The 20,883-nt window shown below is 35.2% G+C and overlaps 2 pseudogenes across 2 annotated transcripts; both read right to left on the reverse strand.

The window, feature by feature from the left end:
- Positions 1-16,232: 16,232 nt before the first annotated feature.
- On the reverse strand, positions 16,233-19,393 carry LOC149189463 (3-ketoacyl-CoA synthase 4 pseudogene; annotated as a pseudogene). The gene is made up of 2 exons (XR_016255898.1): positions 16,607-19,393; positions 16,233-16,458 (listed from the first exon to the last, which is right to left on the reverse strand). The product of XR_016255898.1 is annotated as a 3-ketoacyl-CoA synthase 4 pseudogene (transcript).
- On the reverse strand, positions 16,233-20,597 carry LOC149189464 (serine/threonine-protein kinase STY13 pseudogene; annotated as a pseudogene). The gene is made up of 2 exons (XR_016255899.1): positions 19,387-20,597; positions 16,233-18,328 (listed from the first exon to the last, which is right to left on the reverse strand). The product of XR_016255899.1 is annotated as a serine/threonine-protein kinase STY13 pseudogene (transcript).
- Positions 20,598-20,883: the final 286 nt, after the last annotated feature.

The following is a 20,883-nucleotide window of genomic DNA, read 5'->3' on the forward strand; positions in this document are numbered from 1 at the left end:
AATTAAGACAATAGTTTTTTGGACATCATCAAAGTGAAAGGAGACTTAAAGAAATTATCAGTATGATAAGGACTTAGAAGATTCGTAGAAAGTTGCATCTGAGAAGTTCCAAGTGGGGGACTCCAAATTTTGAAAGTGTCGAATTTGGGGTTGTTGTAGTGGCTGCAACATGTCCTTTTTCGACTTCCCATTACCTTTGTTTGTCTATGGATTGGACTAATTGTGTTGAGGTTGGATCTCCTTGCTATGTTCCTTATTCTACGAGTTAGGGTTACATTTACCATGCTTCTATTGTGGTAAATTTGTAAACCTAAAACTCCACTTATTCCATTACTTAGGTTTTTAATTAAGTTTGAAAGCAAATTGATAAGTGACTCCTAGTGAGGAGATGTCTAAGAAATTTGGATATGCATATGTAGAAAATTGTGGTACATTGGAACTAGGTGTCACTGAGAGTCTTTAATACCTAGCTTTGAGTGCAAGGTACGAAAAATACTAGCATACTCTAACATGGTTTAGTCTCTCTCATATCGTAAATTTTTCCATGTCATGTCATAGTTGACAACAACATGTAAAATTATTCCTTTGGGGCATCAACAAATACCACCCAAATGAGTCTTGTCTTGAATATTGCAGACTCATCTACACTCCATCTCTCCCACCAATAACAAGAGGAAGATCTTTAAGGAATGCCAAAGTGATATTTTCATTGTTAGAAATTTTTTGGAAAGAGTAATAACTCTAATAAATTTTAACCATTTCTCCAAAGCATATGCATCTATTTGGCCTTCAAATAAAGGGATATCAAAGTTTACTTGTACCTTGAAGGGTGTCATACCTCCAAAATGATTGCTTGTTGAAGGTTCCTTGATCATCATTGGTAGTTTTCAAAGGTTCTAGAAAAAATTATCCATCATCTCATTCCTTTGTCACATGATGGATTCATCGAGAAACAACTAGATAAGATCTTATACTCCATCATCTCTCTTTTATTCCACCATGGGAGACCACTTGGGTTGGTGGGAGCAATCATTCCCAAGTGAAATTAGCTTGATACCCAATTCTTTTTATCTTGATGTCATTAGGGACATGCACCAAGAATCAATGAGTGAATTGCTTTGATACCACTGACATTGGTTGTGTAAGGAACAAAATGTAAGTCAAGAGAGGAAATGGAGCATGCACACACACTGAAATATAATATAGAACAAAATAATATAATGAAAACCAAAGTTCAATTAACAAATAAAATAACAAAATGTTATGATAGATTTATTATTCTTGAGGGATGGTTTATTTGATTATAGGTTTCTCAGAAAATTTGCCATGATATTCATCTTCCAAAATGGTCAACATTTTGAATCCTCAATTGGATTCTTATTCAAGACCAAAATTCCAAATAAGAAAGAGGAAGATATTAATATTAATAGATGTGGGATAGGGGTGAGAGGGAAAAAGGAGAGGGAGAAGGTCAATTGTATGAGAAACCTAGAAAACAAAAAGGCTACAAAGAAAAGAGAAAACACTAATACAGCAACATAATAATAATAATATGTTTAATAACTAGTACAATAGTAAATAAGAATAGTTGAAGAGATATTAAACTAATATAGTAGTAATAGAAATGTGCAGATTTATATATATGTGAACAATAATATTGATACTATATTACTATTATTATAGATATGCTTAATAATGGCATAAACAATAATTTAATACATAGTTATAATTATTTTTAAAGTATTAATGTTAATGATATTATAAAATATACATATTCTAATCAATATAATACACTAGTACTACTATAAATATTATGATTTATGTTAATGCTAAGGTACTAAGGATTTAGATATAAGTGTTACTATGGTTATTAATATTAATAACTAGGGATAATAATTTATGGTATGCTTTGTGGATTCTATTAATATAAATAATATATATTATAGTTATTAATTAATGTATAATGTTATTAATAGTTTAAAATACAAGCATTATAATAGATATAGTATTATTAATACAATAGTACTATAGAACACAAATTGGTTTGAGAATGGTAGTAGCTTATCTTTGAAAAGAGAGATGTCAACTACACTCATTCATAAAAAGCTATCATACGAGGTTGAAATAATGACTTTTTAACACAAAACAAGAACCCTAAAGGTCCAAAACCCTAACCTAGGAAGAAAAGTGCCAAAAGGTTTGTTGGCCCCAAAGTGGCTAGTCGATACATCAAATTCTTAGGGGCATAAATTTTACATAAAATCTTGTTTGTGGTGCATGACAACTTGGTGGAAAGTGTTGATTTTTTGCAGTAGCGAGCAAACATTCTCCCATGGTGTCATGTTGATTTGACTAGTGGGGGAATGATACATTTCCCCATTGGGCCATGCTGATTTGGCTAGGGGTAAATGGCCCAAGGGTGGACATCTCCCATGGGGTCATGCTGATTTTACTAGGGGAGAATGATACATTCACCCATGGGGCCATGCTGATTTGGATAAGGGTGAATGCCCCATGATACTCATATTGTGCTATGAGATGGAGTGATCTAGTTTTTATAGAGGGTTTGAATTGTTTATCCATTGGGGTTTTTCACCCAACAGTGGGGTAAACAATTCTAGTCTATTGTTGAGTTGTGATGTAGGCTCCATTAGTGAATGGTTTTCTTGCAATGGGAAGCCACCTTGAGGGGTCCCTACTCATCCTTAGATCTCTATCTAAATAGGCAAGAACGTGAGAGACAAATCATCAACATAGCAAGCTCATTGATTTTTTTTGAGTGGAGGAGAAATTCATCCAAGGAGAAATTTGTTTCTAGAGATCATCTCTTCATCTCTCTTTATATTTTATATATCTCTCTCATTCTATCCGCGTGTCTAAAAGTAGATCGAGTTTGACCAACCTTTGACAATTCCATGTGTGAAGGATTGACCGAGTTTGACTAAAGGTTGTCCGATATGTTTGACCAAACTTTGACCAAGATGTTTGACTGTAGGAAGGCCACACATGCAAGGGTTTTGACCATAGGTTTGATCATAGTTGCACGTGCAGATTGTTGACCATAGACTATAGTTTTTACCACAGGGATGAGAGTTGACTACAAGGAAGTTTGACTAGTTAATTTGACCAAATTTGACTTTTGAGTATTTTTATTGGTTTGACCAACATTGAATTCTTGTTGTTTGACCAAGTTTGACTATTATTTCAACTTGTATATTGGCATAGATTTCTAGAAAAATATTTTATTTGTAAACCTTGTTAAAAGAAAATTTATCCTCAAGAAAAGATTGTTGGGTTTTCTCCCAAGGTGGGTTTCCCAGGGTAAAAAAAAAATTGTGTCTATTCTACATGGTTGTCTTTCTATGATCTTTCAATATGTCCCTTGCATTTATTGTTGATATTTTCTAAGTATAATTATTCAATGGTAGCAATGGCATATAAATTATTGTTTGAAAACCATTAGGAAGTAATTATCTGGAAAAATATTATATTCTACAGCACTTGCCATAAAATATCAACATGGTATCAAAGCTTTGATGAAATATAAACCATTGAATAGACACAAATTTTAGTATTCAGACAGCTTGTACAGGTTTTAGTTCTCTTGTGAAAATGGTGCATAGTCTTAGAGTAGAAGATAGGTTGGATGGTGCTACTAATTTCAGATCTTGGAAGACCAGGATACTCATTGCCTTGGAAGAAAATGATATTCATAATTTATGTGAATGAAATTTTCTCATAACCAACAAATGTCGAGGAGAAAGCCAAGCATAAGAATAATGAAGCAAAATTCTAAAAGGATCTTGATAGATTCCATCAAGGATCACTTGATTCCAAATATTGTTGAGTTGAATACTGCTAAAGAGATGTATGATGTTGGTGGGATTGTTCAAGAGTAAGAACACTACTGGGAAATTGGCCTTGATGAATCCTCTTTGTTGTATCATGATGTTCAGATCAAATTCAACTGCCACTTATCTCATGAGATTCTCTTAGTTGAAAGATCAACTTAGATCCATTAGAGATACCATTGATGATACAAAGCTTGTTACAATGACTCTTAATGGATTTCCTTCTTCATGGGATCCATTTGTACAAGGTATTTGTGCACGAAATGAGCTGCCCAAGTTTGATTAGATTTGGAATAATTGTGTCCAAGAGGAGGCTAGATTGTTGTCCAAGAAAATCTTGCAGATACCTTAGGATGATGAAACTCAAGTCGTTGCAACTCATGCAAGAAAAGGAAAAGGAAGAAGAAATTTTGGTAAGAAATATATAGGTGGAAGATCAACTCCAATTCAATACTACAAGAAGAAGAATACTTCAAAGATCAATTGCTTCACGTGTCATTTATTTGTACATTATGCCTCCCAACGTCCTCAAAATAAAAGGAAGGGAAAGAAGCATACATCAACAACTGATGTTGATGATATTGGTGAGAATCTACCACAGAAGAATACAAAGAAATCTAAACATGATGATATTGCATATGAACTTCAAAAGGAATACTTCTTTGTCTCTGATCTTATAGGAATTATTACTAACAATAGTGAAATATGTTTGGTAGAAAGTGGTGCTTCTAGGCACATGGTAGGTTCACGAGATTCTCTCATAGATTTGACAGAGAGAGATTCATCATTGCAAGTGGAACTTGGAGATAATGCAAAGTATGTAGTGAAAGGAATTGGGACATCATTTCAGTTGGAGTTTGGAGATTATCTACACATGAGAGATTTTTTGTTTATACCAGGATTGAAGAAGAACCAACTCTTTCTTTCAGTGTTGGAAGATAGAGGTTACATAGTTGCATTTATGGATGGTCGGGTTCTTGTATGGCGTAACTGAGCTTGAGCATAGACTTAGCAAGAGCGATTGGTGTTCGAGAGGGAGGATTGTACAGATTGTTGGGACATATAGCCCAAGCATTGGTACACGACAATATCAATTTATGTGAGTTATGGCATCAAATATTTTCTCACCTGCGTTACGAGGCTTTGTCAACATCGAGGAGGATGGTTACAGGTCATCTAAAGCTCTGAGCAGAGCATGAGTGTGTTTACAATGGTTGCGCACTTAGAAAGAATGCCAAGGGATATTTTTCGATTAGTAATAGTAGCTCCAAGGATATCTTGGTTCTAGTGCATTCATATGTATGTGAAACGATGACAGTATCGTCTTTGGGTGGCTTCTTGTACTGCGTGACATTCATTGATGATTTCTCTCGACATACATGGATCTAGTCCATGAAGACCCAGGATGAGGTCTTTAGTAGGTTCCAAAGTTCAGAGATCATGTGGAAAACTTGACAGGGAATAAGATCAAGATTTTGAGGTTAGATAAACGAGGAGAGTTACTTCCAGGAACTTAAATGATTTTTTCAAGGAAGCAGGGATCAAGAGGGAGTGGATAGTGCTTGCAACCCTCAATAAGAGGGGGTTGCATAAAGGACTAATAGGTCCATCAAGGAGGTCATCAATACGATGATTCATGATCAAGATTTACGCATGTTCTTATAGAAAGAGGCATCCAATGCAACAGTTTATGTTCATAACAGGAATCCTCACCAAATACTGGAGGACAAGATTCCTGGGGAGGCATTCCCAGGAGTGAAGCTAGAATTCGGTAATTTGAGGATCTTTAATTGTCCAGTATACATCCACGTTCCTAAGGAGAAAAGGAAGAAGTTAAAACCTTCTAGGAAGAAGGGTACTTTTGTGGGATATTCCAAGACTTTGAAGGCCTATATGATCTACATTTCAAGACAAAATTAGATTGAGGTTAGTTGGAGTGTTACTTTTGATGGGGAGGTAGCATTCAGCGAGTCTAAAGAGTCTCATATTGATATTGATAATGAGGAGTAGGAGGCTCCAAAGGATGTGGATCCCTATAGTCATGTTGTTCATTCTTCAGACTATTAGGAGGAGTCAATAGAGCCAATGGACCCACCTAGAGATGTTGTGGTGACCAGGAAGAGCTTGACATGGATTTGTGACACTTTGACATATACAAAGAGGCATGTGGCTCCCCATGGTACTTTCCAGGAGAGAATATGACCAAAAAGGTTCATGAGCTATATGGAATTGATAAGCCATATCATTGATTTTGAGCCCTCCAGTTATGATGGGGCAGCAAGACAACAAGTTTGGATGCATGCCATGATGGAGGCATATCAATTCATCATGAAGAATGATGTGTGGAAGATAGTTATGAGACCAAAGGGGAAGTGTGTAGTGACTTCCAAGTGGATCTATAAGATCAAGAATGTAGTATATGGCATCATCGATAGGTACAAAGTGAGGTTTTTAGCATGAGGATTCTCCCAAAAAGAGGGAGAGGACTATGATGATACATTTGCTCCAGTCAACAGGTACACTTTTATCAGCACTATTTCTTCTCTTGCTTCAGTTATGGGTTGGAGGTTACATAAAATGGATGTAAAGACTGTGCTCCTCAATGGTGTGATTGAGGAGGAAGTGTACATAGAGAAACCTCAGGGCTTTGTGGTAGATGGGAAGTAGTCCCATTTTTGCAGGTCAAAGAAGGCTTTGTACGGACTTAAGCAGGAACCCAATGCATCATATTCTAGGATTAAAGGATACTTGATGAGTTTAGGCTTCACCAAGAGTGATGTGGATCCTCACCTTTACCTCATGGTTGTTAATGGTGATCCTTTGATCTTGGTGTTATATGTTAATGATCTATTCCTTACTGAAGTAGAGAGGCTCATTGTTGGGTGCAAGAGGGATCAATTGTCCTTAGAGTTTGAGATGAAGGATCTTGGCTTCATGCATAATTTCTGTGGATTGGAGGTGTGGCATAGGTCTTTTGAGATCTTCCTTGGACAAGAAAAGTACACAGTTAAAATATTGAGGAGATTTAGTGTGATGGACTGCAAGTTTGTGGCTACACCTATGGTGACCATTGTGAAAGGAAGAAACAACCGACGAAGAAGCTAAAGGGTCAACTTTAGGATCAACTGGAGGTTGATTTTGTCTAGTTGTAGGAATATTCAATTGTGGTGCCAAGAAGGTTAAGAACAACCATACTGGCAAGCCGATGGTAAGTCCCGGAAGGGACAATGTAGCCATATAAGGAGCACTAATATTTCTGAAAGGAGGAAAAGGACTAGGATTCCCATCAAAAGGAATTCCTTGATCAATGGACTCCGGAGTTGTTGCCATACGTCTCAACCTAAGATCAACTAGGGAGTGACATGGAGGATGTTATCCACGGTCAGTTAATTTTATTTTAATCAAAATAACATAACAAAACAAAAGAGGGATAATCTAAGCAAAAGGATTGCCAAGTAACTGTGAACTGCAATATACTGCCTCAGTGAACCAAGGACTTAACATACGTGCAGGCAATCTCCCCGAATGTTGTTTTCATTGTATCACAGTATACAAGGTGACTGACTCGGTTACCTATGGATGGATAGAAACCTAATGTAGTCCTCCAAAATATACCCGAAAGTACTTGGAGGTCCAATCCGTGTTAGCGTTGTCTAATGCGAAACCACACAGTGAGAGCATTCCCTTATACTTTTCGTACTATAACATCGCTCGATATACCCAAAAATACATGGACGAGCTATGATATACTTATGTACGTGGAATGAGGTATCACACTTAGAATGTATCGCAGACCGTTAGCGACAGCTGCTATGTTTAACGATGCCAGAACACGTCTTTAGCCTATACCTCTAAATGTTACACATTAAGTTACAATGCTCCATTAGGTTAATTGAGATAAATTTTAGTTGATCTTGTTTAAAATTTTGCCTTTTAAGTTCACTGTGTGATGTTTCTGAAACTCCTAGAATGCAACTAAGATGAGAAACATTATTTTCATTTGATTTAAACAATGAAAACCGTAACTACAAGGGATAGAGCAATCAAAATCTCTAAACAAAGAGCATAGAGCACATCTAATGCAGCTTTCCTTATACCATTCTTACAAGCACACACAAACTTCTAAATGCACTATGCATGTTTTTCTTTTCATTCCTTTAATGTTTAGATGAACACAAAGAAACTAAATGCCCAAATGATCAATCAATGCTTTTCACAAGAAACGAAGACTTTACAACAGTTTATTTTTCAAAAAAATGAAGACTTTACGACAATTCTTTTTTCAGAAAAGTAAAGACTAATCAATGTAAGCTAACTTTGGGATTGATTCAACAATGATAAAGAAAACATAAAGAAACATTGAACAAACAAAGACAAAGTGGCCATGGAAGAGAGATGCTAATTTGGACTTCAGAGACAGAGAAACATTAACCATTCAACAAACAAGATGTGAAACAGTTTGTCAAAAATCAAGCAAGAGGATATATTTTTGGCTTGACAGGGACTAACGCAACCCTGAGTGGGAGACAGTGCATTGCAGAGAACTGTCTCTAGGCTAACGCTGCTCTGTAGAGCACTGTGTCAAGAACAACAGTGCGTTGATGCTATAGAGCACTATCAGCACAGAAATAAGGACACATTTTGACCAAACAAGCTTCAAAATGACTGAATATGGGGAAATGAACTCAAGCAAAGTCTACTAGTGCTATTAAGACAAGGGATAACTACCAGGAATGATGATCTTTCCCCAGTATGGTCGTCAATTTGTTATACGGAATTTATACCTACTGATAAGTATATATTCCCTAAGTGGGTAGTTACACTTAGAACAACTGAAGTAAAAATGTTTAACCTTTTCCTAAAATAAACAAATAAGATAAAGGAACCTACATGTGATCCTTCACTTCCTTTGATCTCCTTTGAGTTGCTCTCATCGCTCCCGCTCAAACTAAATTCGCTCAATTGGTTCCTACCAATAGAAATAGAATACGACAACAATCAAATCATATGATCTATTTAATGTAAACAAATGGAATCCACAACATTTGAACATACATTCATCATAGATATAGACAAAAGTATTGGAAAAGGAACAAACAACTTTATTGATTGATAGAAGGAGAAGTTACACCCAATGTCGTTTGATCTCGTGTCACTCATCCAGCTTAGTCCAAACCCTCATCACACCAATAGCAACATCAATCCAACAGCATAACATTACTTGACAATGATTTCAAGTCTCTAAACCAACAATATTTCTCTATAATATCCAAGCTCTAGCCCCTTTGGCTCTATGATGGGAGGCCAATTTATAAATGAATGCAAATGGTTTTGTCATTAATATGGTATTGAATGGTTTTCCATAATTAGATGGGAAGATAGAGGATTAGATTATCCAAGGCTATCCTAAGTCAAGCTCATCTTGATAGGATAGGATCTGGGTTCCTTCTAGAATGCTCTAGAATCAAGGAATATTCCCATAATTCTATGCCAATTTTGCTCATCCTCGCCCAGCGCAGGCTTAAGTGAGCCTATGTGCTATGCAACGCAGGTCTGAATGGGCCTACTTTCTATGCAAAGCAGTTTCCCCTGACCAAGGGTGCGTTGATGTCCCAAGGAGGAATTTCAGCAGGGTTTCAAACTAGGAAACTTTTATGGATGAAAGCACTCAATGAAGTGGCATGTTTAGGGCATGTAGGAACAGAATTAGGGTTTGATAGACCATGTTTACATTGATCTGGTCGTCGGGAGTGATGTTCCCAAATAGACCTGTAATAGGTACAATTTTTGGATTCCCAACATTTTAAAACTAACCAAAGTGATAGGGAGTAGGATGTGTTATAGTAGAATGTTGTAAATTTGAAACCAAATTTTTTGATACGTTTTCACTAAAAATATCAATGATGAAGGAAACCAAACAATCTTTTACTTGGAAATTATATGTGTAGAATACTTCCCTTGGATTGGTTCCACAATCTTTAGCCATCATAATAAGTTGCGGATCTAGAAAAATTTGACTATCAACTTCAATCTATACATCATCTAGTTTTAGTTCTAAATGAAAAGTACCATCTTAAAAGTATTTCTCAGTGAGAAGAGCCTTAGACTTCTTATTGGCATAAAGCATTCAACATTGACTAGTTGAATGCCCATAAATCTTATGATAGGTATGATTCTCTGCATTAGTAGAATATGAAAAGTAATTCTTGAAAACTAAGTTGTTAAAGTTAATTAACCCACCTCTTGCACGGATTAATCAAAGATTGATTTGCAAATGTCATACTTGGTTTGAGTGTAGGGACATACCCTAATGAGCCATAGAGTGCCCACACCACTTGAGTTCAATGGGGTACTTCTCACCTGCAAAAATAGGGTTGCACCACAGTGTGGGTATCGAATCCTAAATTCAAGTTCCCTACGGAAACTTTTGAACTAGAAAAAAATCAAAGAGAAAAATAAAATAAATAAATAAAAATGTGGGCCCCTCCTCCAAAACACTAACCCATCACTTCTTAAACAATCTCATGAACTCAAAATCACAAAAACATGCTTCAGTGCACCATTTCATTTACATACTGAAGGGAGAAATGATTGAGCAATGAAGAAGAAGAAATATTGGGATTTCAATTTCATGTTTATTGTATCAAAATTGTGGACAACTAAAGAGTGAAGTGTACAATTACCTTTGGTGTTCAAATATTTCATTATAAGGATATTTTCTGAGCATTTTAAAAACAATATTTAGAGTTGAAATTTCATTTTCAATTATCTTTATTCTTGGTAAAATATTCTTTTAATTTTATCCATAATGGTTTCATCAAATTCTTTCTATTTGAGGCAGAAATATAGGGAGAGGACAATGCTAGCCAAAGGCACTCAAGAGTCATTAATGAAAATGATTAAATATGATATGGTTATAATCATGCATGATTGTTTAATGTTGCATGGAAATTATAGGAAAATGAATATCAAATTGTCAATTGGTTAATGGTAAATGTTTTACTATAAAGTTGAAATTTCAACAATATAAACGATACATCTGATGTAAAAATGAATATGAAACATTTTTTATTCACATAAATTTCAATTATGTTATTTTATTTATTTAAACTTGCATATGTAAAATGTTCATATGTGTTTTCCTAATGTAATCTCATTTCAAAGTGTGGTACTTGTAATTGCACCTACACCCATATCCATATGCCCTCACAACTTACCCCCAAACCTCGCTATTGTCCATTAGGGTTGGATAATTCTTAGAGATTGAAGGGTGTGAGAAAAAGGTGCTAGTCTTGTTGTAACTCATTTTCACTAACTTAGATCCAAGCTTGGTTTTAATAGCAATATATCTTTTATATGGTTTGTCCAAAGAATCCACTTCATAAGTACTACTTTCATTTTAAATACTAAGAAGTAATTTGAAAAGAAGCTTGATCATGAATACCTCTTCTATATCTAAAATTTCCAATAAATTGTTGATATGCTTACTGAACAACTCAATGTATTGTTGGATTGATTGGCTTGGAATTTCTAAGTAGATGCCATTTTGCCCATAGATTCACTTGATCCCTAAGAGGATAGAATCCTACCTACACCACATATTTGAAATTAGTCCATTGAGTGATCTAGCCTACTTCAATAATGAGCAAATTTTGGTGATTTCACCACCAATATACCTAGAACAATTTTTTCCATATGGGCGTTAACGATTTGGATCTTTAATGCATCAGTAAACTCATAACTAGTCTTAAGGTATGCCTCAAGAATGCACAACTAGGAGTTAAACTTCACACCATTGAAGTTTTTATTGAACTCAAGAATTTGTACCTTGGTTTCCAACTAGAAAAAAAATAGTGATATTGGGTTTGCTTGAGGATGACTTTGTAAGAGAACTCATTGGAAGATTCCTTTCATCTCCTACATCATCTAGTTCATTAGCTCCATAGAACTATAATCGGTTGAGTCATGAGTTGATTCCTCTCATGCCCCACCTCTTGTAACCATTGATGAATGGATATTCACCTTTTGTGAGGGCTTTTATGCCATAACTTTATAACATTTGTAACTTATACAATAATGTTCAAGACTACTATTATGATCCTAACTTGGAATGGTATGCCTACCCTACCCTTGATGATCCTTGTAATAATTTAACCTAGCTCCTAGTTACAAAGAAAATCATATCACAAAATGGAGCTTTGACATACGCTGGAGTTTGATTTATCAAGGGTATAACTCACAAAGTGTTTCACATAATTAGTATTATAACCTTAATTTGGAAACAAAATTTTACATCTAATGGCATCAATTTCATTGTAGACAACCTTACTAGTAAAAATATATAACATCAAAGAGCGCTCCAATTTTTACAACCAATTGATGTGAGTATAAAAATCAAAATCTTGTTAATGAGGGTGGATTTAGCATAAGGTAAAATATGGAGAACCTCTATGTAGGCTAGATGTAGGTCCTTGATTATATAGAGCTAAATGGTGTGAAATCTAGTAAGGATAAAATGTGAAGACCCTTACAAGTAGAATAGTGTGAGATATAATCAGGGCAAAAGATTGAAACCCTTACACTGCCAAATGATGTGAAACCTTGAAGCGACATCACTCCATTATGATACAAAATGATATGGGCACAATATCGACAAGTGAATACTCATACACTAAGGAACATAAGAGAGAAAGTATGCAAGTATTAAAGATGAGATTGTTGGAACTTTACAAGTTTTGCACTCATTTACATTATGTATATATAGAGGGTACACGAAGCTTCAAAAGGAAGTACAAACCGCCAAGTATTTGAATATCAAATCCATTTTCTTAATTATAGCATTCATCAAAATTCCTTTTAGCTTCCTCACTCAAACCCCATTGTGACAAAAAAATCATACGATTTAAATTCTTCTAAAAAAACATTGTTTACAACATTAAAAACCATATTATCCTTAAAAGTTAAATTAAAGTATTCAAAGGATCAAAATGGTTTTTCGAATTTTCTATTTTTCATGTCCATTTGTACCTATCTCCCAAGGAGGTTAATTTAAAAGGATTTTTTAAGTTCATTTCCACTTGCATCTAACAACATGTATTTACAAAAAATTAACCTTAATTGTATCTAAATTATAATAGTATATAATATAGTGTAATGATAATTTTATTAAATGTATATTCTATTCCATTGTTAGTCGTGTTTATTTCATAATAGGCCTTCCAAAATTGTAATTTAATTATTAGTAATTATTAGGTGGATGGTAAAGATTTAACCTCCATGGAATATGCTAGAATATTCATAAATCAAACATTAAAATTTATCTCTTAGTTAGTTATTCTTTTTTAATTAGTTTATCTCAATTATTTAATTAAATAAAATATTATATCAATATGTGTCATAATGGGCATGTGGTATTGATAAGTCATGGTATTGTAACAAAAGGTATTTACAAGTTAAGGCTTTACATGGTAAAGTGGGGATGAATATCCATAGTTGAGAATATTATTACATATTTTTTAAGATGTGTATACATTTAATTCATATTTTAATTATTTTTTTAAATAATAATAATAATTTAAAATAGAGTTATCAATTAGTTAATTTTTATGATTTTTTTTTAAATTTTGGCGATGTGAAATATGTCATAAGATAAGTGATTTGATGATTATCATGAATTAATGTCTATCTACATTTGCCAACCATTTAATTTATATGGCTATTCTACTGTATTGATTTATTATTATTTAGTTTATTTGCTAGAAGGTCTATTTTTGACTTTAAATTTTCTAAATAATACTAATATAAAAAAAAGGATAAAATGCTTAAACCAATTTTGAAAAATGTAAATTCCTTTATATTTTTAAATGTCTTCCCTACTAAAATAGAGAAAAAAAAATTTAAACAAAGCTTTTGCATAACAACTACTACAAACTAGCAATTTCCCTAAAGGTGAAAAGATACAAGATATTAACCAGAGAGGTCTTAAATCCAGTGAAAAGATACACTCTAGGAATAGAAGGGGCATGTAGTTTTGCTCTAATACCATGTAGGTGTAGAAAAAGGCACCCAAGGATTACACTGCATAATCAACATTTCAACATTTCTACTAAGAGAGAAAATTGAAAAAATGAACCAAGTTTCTTTATTACTTGAAAAATGGACTATACATCATTCTTATTTATTATAGCAAAAGAAGCTTCTTATTTATAGTAGCAAAAGAAGCTTTTAGCAATTGCGAGAAGAGAAACTTCACAATCTAACAATTAAGATTTATACATAAGCTTGCAAGCTTAAAACGGTTATTTTATTAGAACTCTAGCATATTTTTCATCATTTCACATATTTAGTCAAACTAAAATGCACATAATATGTACTTTGACTTTCATTACTTATTCATGAAAACCATTTAGACTTGTTTATTTTTTTATAACTTTTTAATGTTAATGTGAAAATATGTTTTACTACAAATATTAATTCTAAAAAATTTCCTGCATAAATAAATATTATTTAAAAAAGAAAAAGCATTTATAAAGCACCTAATTCTTACCAAATTTAATAGAAAAAATAAAACAATACAAAGATGTGCATTATTCAAATTAATATCATTCAAATAATTGTGACAAATAAATTACCCACAAAATAGATGTGAGTCAAAAGTCAAAGAAATAGATCCAAGTCAAAAAAAAGATTGTGCTATGTGGTGCAACCCTCAACTTTTAAGCGTATTTCTTTAAGCAACTTCCAAAATAAATAAATAATAGAGACAGCTTTTATTTTCATAACATGGTTCTTTAGAAACAAAATAGTTAACTCAGAACTGCTCATGCATTTACCTCTCTAACCATATGGTGAGGAGGGCAGTTAATAAATTCAATACCAAATTATGTTCTCATATATTTTAAAAAGAGTATCCAAGTTAATTCGATACCAAATTATGTTCTCATGTATTTTAAAATGAGTACACAAGTTCCAAGATAGAGAGTTTTACATGTAAGGAGGATAGTTATCGCAAACATAAGATCATTAACAATTTTTCAAAAAAATAAAAGAAATGGTACTAACAATTGTATAGTGGCATTCAAACCGTACATAGCAATATTGAGGCCGAGACCTATTGAACAGCTAAATGACATAGGTACATAGACATGTATATTTCAGTTTCTCATTGAAATATCAAATATAAGTTTTTTACTTTGAAGAAAAAAGTACCTCTAAGAAACAAAATTGGGTTTAATGGAGTCCCAAATTTATAAGTACCATGCATCTGGTTACAAAAACAACTCCTGCCAAAACTCTGAATTATATGTAAGGTCCTCTCAGTGGAATATATCGACTCCTAAAATTGAGTTGCAGAAAGGTCATAAAGAAATAAATGATCAGCTAATGGCTATGCCTTGGCTATATTTAATCACAAAAATATTCTGGAAACGATTAAATTGATCATTGTAGATGAAGGCTGGAGCAATTGGCCTTCTATATGGCCAGAATTTGCACTCATGTGACCCTGACTTCATATTTGCATTCTCATGGAATCATGTTTGCATAGGACCAACCACCTACCATGTGGAGGTATTCCAACCTAGCTAAACTCAATATAAAGGTTTCCTCTAGGGTTTTGCCTCTGAGGGCAAGTACATTATTATTGGAGAGCATACCTATCTCGATTTTAGCTTTTCTTCTTCAGAATAGTACATACGCTCTTGAACACAAGTAGTCATAAACCATGGCATGGCATGTTTCACCATTGCAGTAATCGCATCTCTATTTAGCCAAGGCATGGAGGTGAAGAAATATACAACCAACATGAACGTTCATCTTTGATCATTCTCTGGGTTCTTTCTCTTATACACTTTCACAATGGTCTTTCATCGCTGAGGTAGGAACTTGACGTAACCAATAGAGACATGCTAAATGGACTTGTATTCAATATATGTTACAAGTGTTCTTTATTTATATGAAGATTTACAATGATTGTGAAATTTTCTTGATTTATAGGAAATACAAGTAACATAATAAACAAAAAAGAGTTTAACAACGTGATTAAATTACATCAAAATGATTAATCAGAACTCGATTTCCTCAAAATATGCTTCAGTTGAACAACGTGGCATTCAATAGCCCTTTCAAAAACACCTGGCTGTCATTATCTCACATTGTTGTGAAAAGGTCACTATTAAAAGGCAAAAACAAATGGAAAAAATGAATTCATCGAGGAAAACCTTTGAGAAATGAGCATCTTACTAAAATGAGTGAAAGTTTAAGTATCTGCTCCGAGGATTAGCTCAGCTGGTCGAATCCCTGTGGTTAAGCATCTCTGTCATTGAGAGGTCTCTGGAGGATTAGCTCAACTGGTCAAATCCCTGTGGTTAAGCATCTCTGCCATTGAAAAGTCTCGGGTTCAATTTCTCTCTAACACTCTCGGGGTCAGATTTTGTGTTTGAGTCAGCAGGAAGTGATCCCAGGTGGCTCTACCTGGAACTATATTCCATGGATGTAGCGAGTCACCAATATCTGGAAACCGTGAACCACATAGTAGAGTGAAAGTTCAAGTATAGAGCAACAAACTGTTATTTAAGCAAATAATCTGACCTCCAGCATTGGCTACATCCTATATGGCAGAACCAAAATAACATATCGTTATACATCTCCTCATTAAGATAACAAGCAGAGTATGTTACCAAGTGAAAGGCCAATGCTACTTTTATTAAGGAATCAAACTACAGCGTAAAAGATTCAAAAGTAGAAGAAAAACGCACCATACTAAGTTTCTAACCCTCCCACATTTGGAGAGAGGGAGGAGAACCTGAAAATACTATATCAATACCAAAACATACAGACCTTCTAATACCAAAATATAACAAATTTTCTAACACAGTTCACCGTCAATATATAATTAACATGATTGCATTTCAGTATGATAACTCGTAAATTCAAGTCACCTTTGACAATTGAGCAAAAAGCATAAAATGTAATCGCTCAAAGTCAAGGACTTCCTTTATGATGCCAGCTTTCCAGATACATATATCAGTAGAGCTGCTTTAAAAGGGAATAATGAAATCAGCTACTGTCGTTGCTTTTCTACTCACAAACCACTATTTTGAAAAGGTAATTGATCTTACAAAGAAAAATACCAGGAAACCTCCTCATTAGCCGGATTGTCAATTTTCCTACACTAAGATCTCTGAACTGAAAGGTGTTATTGAGAAAGAAACAGATACTACACAGAAAGCCAACAGGAAGCATTCCCATTTGTTGACTGCACATGCTCCATTAACAGGACTGCATTTTAGAAAGTAATCCGCTAGATCATCTTTGACAATGAAGTAAATGAAAAACACATGAACATGATTAGTTTGAAATATGATTGTTCAACAGTCAAGCACCTTGACGATGCAAATTTTTCAGCTAGCTATTTCAGTAAAGTTGAAAAGAATGGTAGTTCTGGAGAGAAATGTGAAGGGGCAATATCATGAATTGCCCATTGAAACAATTCCCACAAATGAATTTTATACAAATGACAAGGAGCTTTCCTGATGCTACTACTAGCCTACCTACAAAGTCTGCATGAGCAAAGCTATAAAAATGCAAAATTCCTCTTAAAGCTTGGGATGTGGCACAGTTTGGAAATTCAAAGGCTGGATACACAGTTTGAAGATGCAATAGTCTGGAAGTGCAGAAAACTAAAAATAAAAGCTAAACCATGTGAGAAACCATGAAATGGGGACCAATAAAAAATACCAATATTGCAGAACTCCAAAGTGCACACATATCTAGAAGATACATGCAGATCTGAGGTTGAACTGCATGTATTAGACTTTCAACTCATTTTGTTGGTTGCTCATTCTATCATCAATTTTACTGGATATTGATCAATGCAATCAGCCCAAGGACTATCAGTGGGTGATTTCATTGTTTGAAGTGCTTTCCAAACAGCACTGTTGCACTTGAATCCACTTCCAAATGCAATCTACCAAATCTGATTGCCTGTTCGCATACGTCCTTTGGCCTCAATGTAACTGAGCTCATACCAAATTGAGCTTGAGGAAGTGTTGCCAAAGCGATGCAGAGTCATCCTCGAAGTCTCTACATTATTGGCTTGAGATGCAAGTTCTTCTTAAGCTCATCAATCACTGCTCTTCCTCCAGCATGAATACAGAAATGCTCAAATGCAAGCTTAAAATCTGGAATATGGGGTTTGATCTTCATACTGAAGACCTTTCTTCCAACAAGGGTGGCAAAGAAAAGTAATTGCTCGTTGATGGGAAGAACAAGAGGTCCCAGAGTTGTGATATTAGTCTTCAATGCTCCTCATGCTATGGCCATAAGTTCTTTGGATAATGACACACCAAGCTTGCCAGCTTCATCTTGCTCTTGATAAACATAGTTGAATTCTTTATCATCTGCTCCTTTATGAGTTTTCGCAACATGGACAAGCTTGTACTTTGCACGCTGGCGGTCAGAGCGCTTATTTGAAAGAACTGTAGATCCCCCAACACGAAACAAGCAATTGGTATCAACATTGACTTTTTGTTGCCAAAATACCAATTCTAAGTAATGTTTTCTATGCTCACAACTATTGCATATGTGCTTCTATGAATTTGTAACAAATCCTTGGCAAGATCAATGGCAACAACTCCTGCACTACAACCCATTCCACCTAAATAGAAGCTTTGAATGTTCCCTCTCAACTTATACCTATTCACAATCATAGCAGAGTGTGAAGGAGTTGGATTGAATAGACTGCAGTTCACCACAAGAATCCCAATATCCTTGGGTTTCAACCCTGTTTTCTTAAAAAGATTGTCTAGGGCACCAAACATGACCTGCTCGGCCTCTTCTCGTGCTATGGCCATGGAGGGCCGAGGGGGAATATAATGCACTACAGCAGGAAGATAAGTGTTGTCTCCTAAACCCGATCGTTCTAGTATCTTTGCCCGGAATTCCAAGGATGAATCTTGAAAATATCTCGAAAGCTCAGAGTGTTCCATAAAGCATTGGAAGCTCACTTTGAGGCTTTCAGGGGGCTTGTAGCAGGAGTAATCCACAGGAGACACAGGTCGAGGGCGAGACATCATATAGACTGTGCACCCAAAAACAAGAATGGCCAAACAGACAAGAACACTCACGAGATTGAACTGTAAATGGATCCAGAGCTGCCAAATATCTTCCGGGTTCATCCGTCCCACTTCAAGAAGCATACCCACCATGAGAGGGATCAAGAGCAAAGTCAGGAGATGGGTTATAAGATAATGATAGCCGAGTTTGACATATTTCAGATTGACACTTTGGAGGAAATCAGGAAGTATACGTGATGGACTGATCTAGACAGCCACTACATTAGAGTCGTGATGGTTGGTTTGGCTTGATGGGTGGTCAGTTTGACCCATTTTGGTATTAGGGTTCAATCAACCCGGGTCTAGAGAAAAACAAATGGGGACCAAGAGAGTCTCAGGTATAAAATTAAAAACTAAGCTATAAATCTAAGATTTAAGAGGACTGAAAAAAATCTGTTAAAAACAAAACAGAGGATTCCTACCTTGGGCCAAAAAGTTTGAGGCTAAGTGATGCCTGTAAGAAGACAAAAGTGATCCCAAATAAACTCTATGGCTACCAATGTCCACTGATTTTCCGTCAAAATCATGCAACCAGAATGGCCAATTTTGACGACTCCACCTCTGCAAATCTTTCTTTCTTGCATGAACGTTGTGGCAGCTCAAAACAACAACACCTCAATTCAGTCATTGAATCCTAGAAAACAGCCATATATATCATAGCGATCAAGGATTTGAATTGAAGAATCAAATTGCAGAGTCAAGAGTCTGAGTAAGGAAATTACATAAGAAGCATAGTACTTTAAAAAAGAAAGCAAGTCACCATAAACATAAACTCTAGAAAAGATCAACATGATAAAAAGGGGAAAAGAAGAAAAAAACTGGATAGCAAATCAGGACAAGATCTAGCTTACAACACCATCCAGCAGTATGTCCCAGTTTCTGGAGTCATGCCCTCCGTTTGCACTTCAATTCTAGCAACCCCAAAATCCGCAATCTTGACAGACTTGTCTGTAGCTATGAGCAAATTATCAAACTTCAGATCCCTATGAATAAACCCAAGACTCTGCAGATACTCCATGCCCCTTGCCACATCCAACGCCTGCTTCACTGCTAATTTTAAAGGCACTGGGCGGTTTTGTCTCTTTGCCAGAGACTACCTCACAGAACCCCCCTTGGTATACTTTGTAACAATACACCAAACCATAGGTTTCTTACAAACCCCTATGAATCTCACCACATTTTGATGCCTCAGAGTGGCTATCATCTTGAATTCTTGTGTGAATTGTTGCTCCAAGATTTGGGCTTTCTTTGTATTATCCTCCGACCTCTCAAGGATCTTCACTACAACATCCTCGCAATTGTAGGTACCTTAATAAAGTTTACCAAATGCCCCTTGTGCAAAAGGAGGACTGTTTTGAGTTTTCTTAAGTCAATGGTCCACTCATCATATTCCTCAAGACCATTAGTAGCGCACCTGTCATCCATAAGTGCATGTGGAGGGACATATTCTCCAAGGGTATGAGCAACTATGTTGTTATGGGCCACACTATGGGCTACGGATCTGCCATGGGTTCTTGTCCTGGTTCTCAAATCAGGATACATTAATATCGTTATTCTTGAATTGTTTGAGCCAACATTGTTGTCCATTTCTGTCCATAATGGACATGGACACAGAGCCAACATTGTTGTCCATTACTAGTCTGCAAGCTTCCCACACTCTCCACAAACATGCCCTTCTCCAAGCCTATGACAAAACCCCTCAGTGAAATCATATTCCATTGTTCTATAATGTTCTCCTTCTATCAATTCTCAGATAATTTGTTTACCCCCACCCCCAACATGATCATTTGTAGTTTACGGTCCGTCAATCTATTAAACCCAACCTTAAAAAACACATTTTACCACCATCAAAATGCAAAGAGCTACACTATACCCACAAGATTTATTTGCAGATAAATTGAAACAAGCATAGACAATGT

The sequence above is a fragment of the Pinus tabuliformis genome, chromosome 3_1 (genome assembly GCF_031772625.1).
Source record: "Pinus tabuliformis cultivar Carrire ecotype Pingquan chromosome 3_1, CPIR1, whole genome shotgun sequence".
Classification (NCBI taxonomy): Eukaryota; Viridiplantae; Streptophyta; class Pinopsida; order Pinales; family Pinaceae; genus Pinus; species Pinus tabuliformis.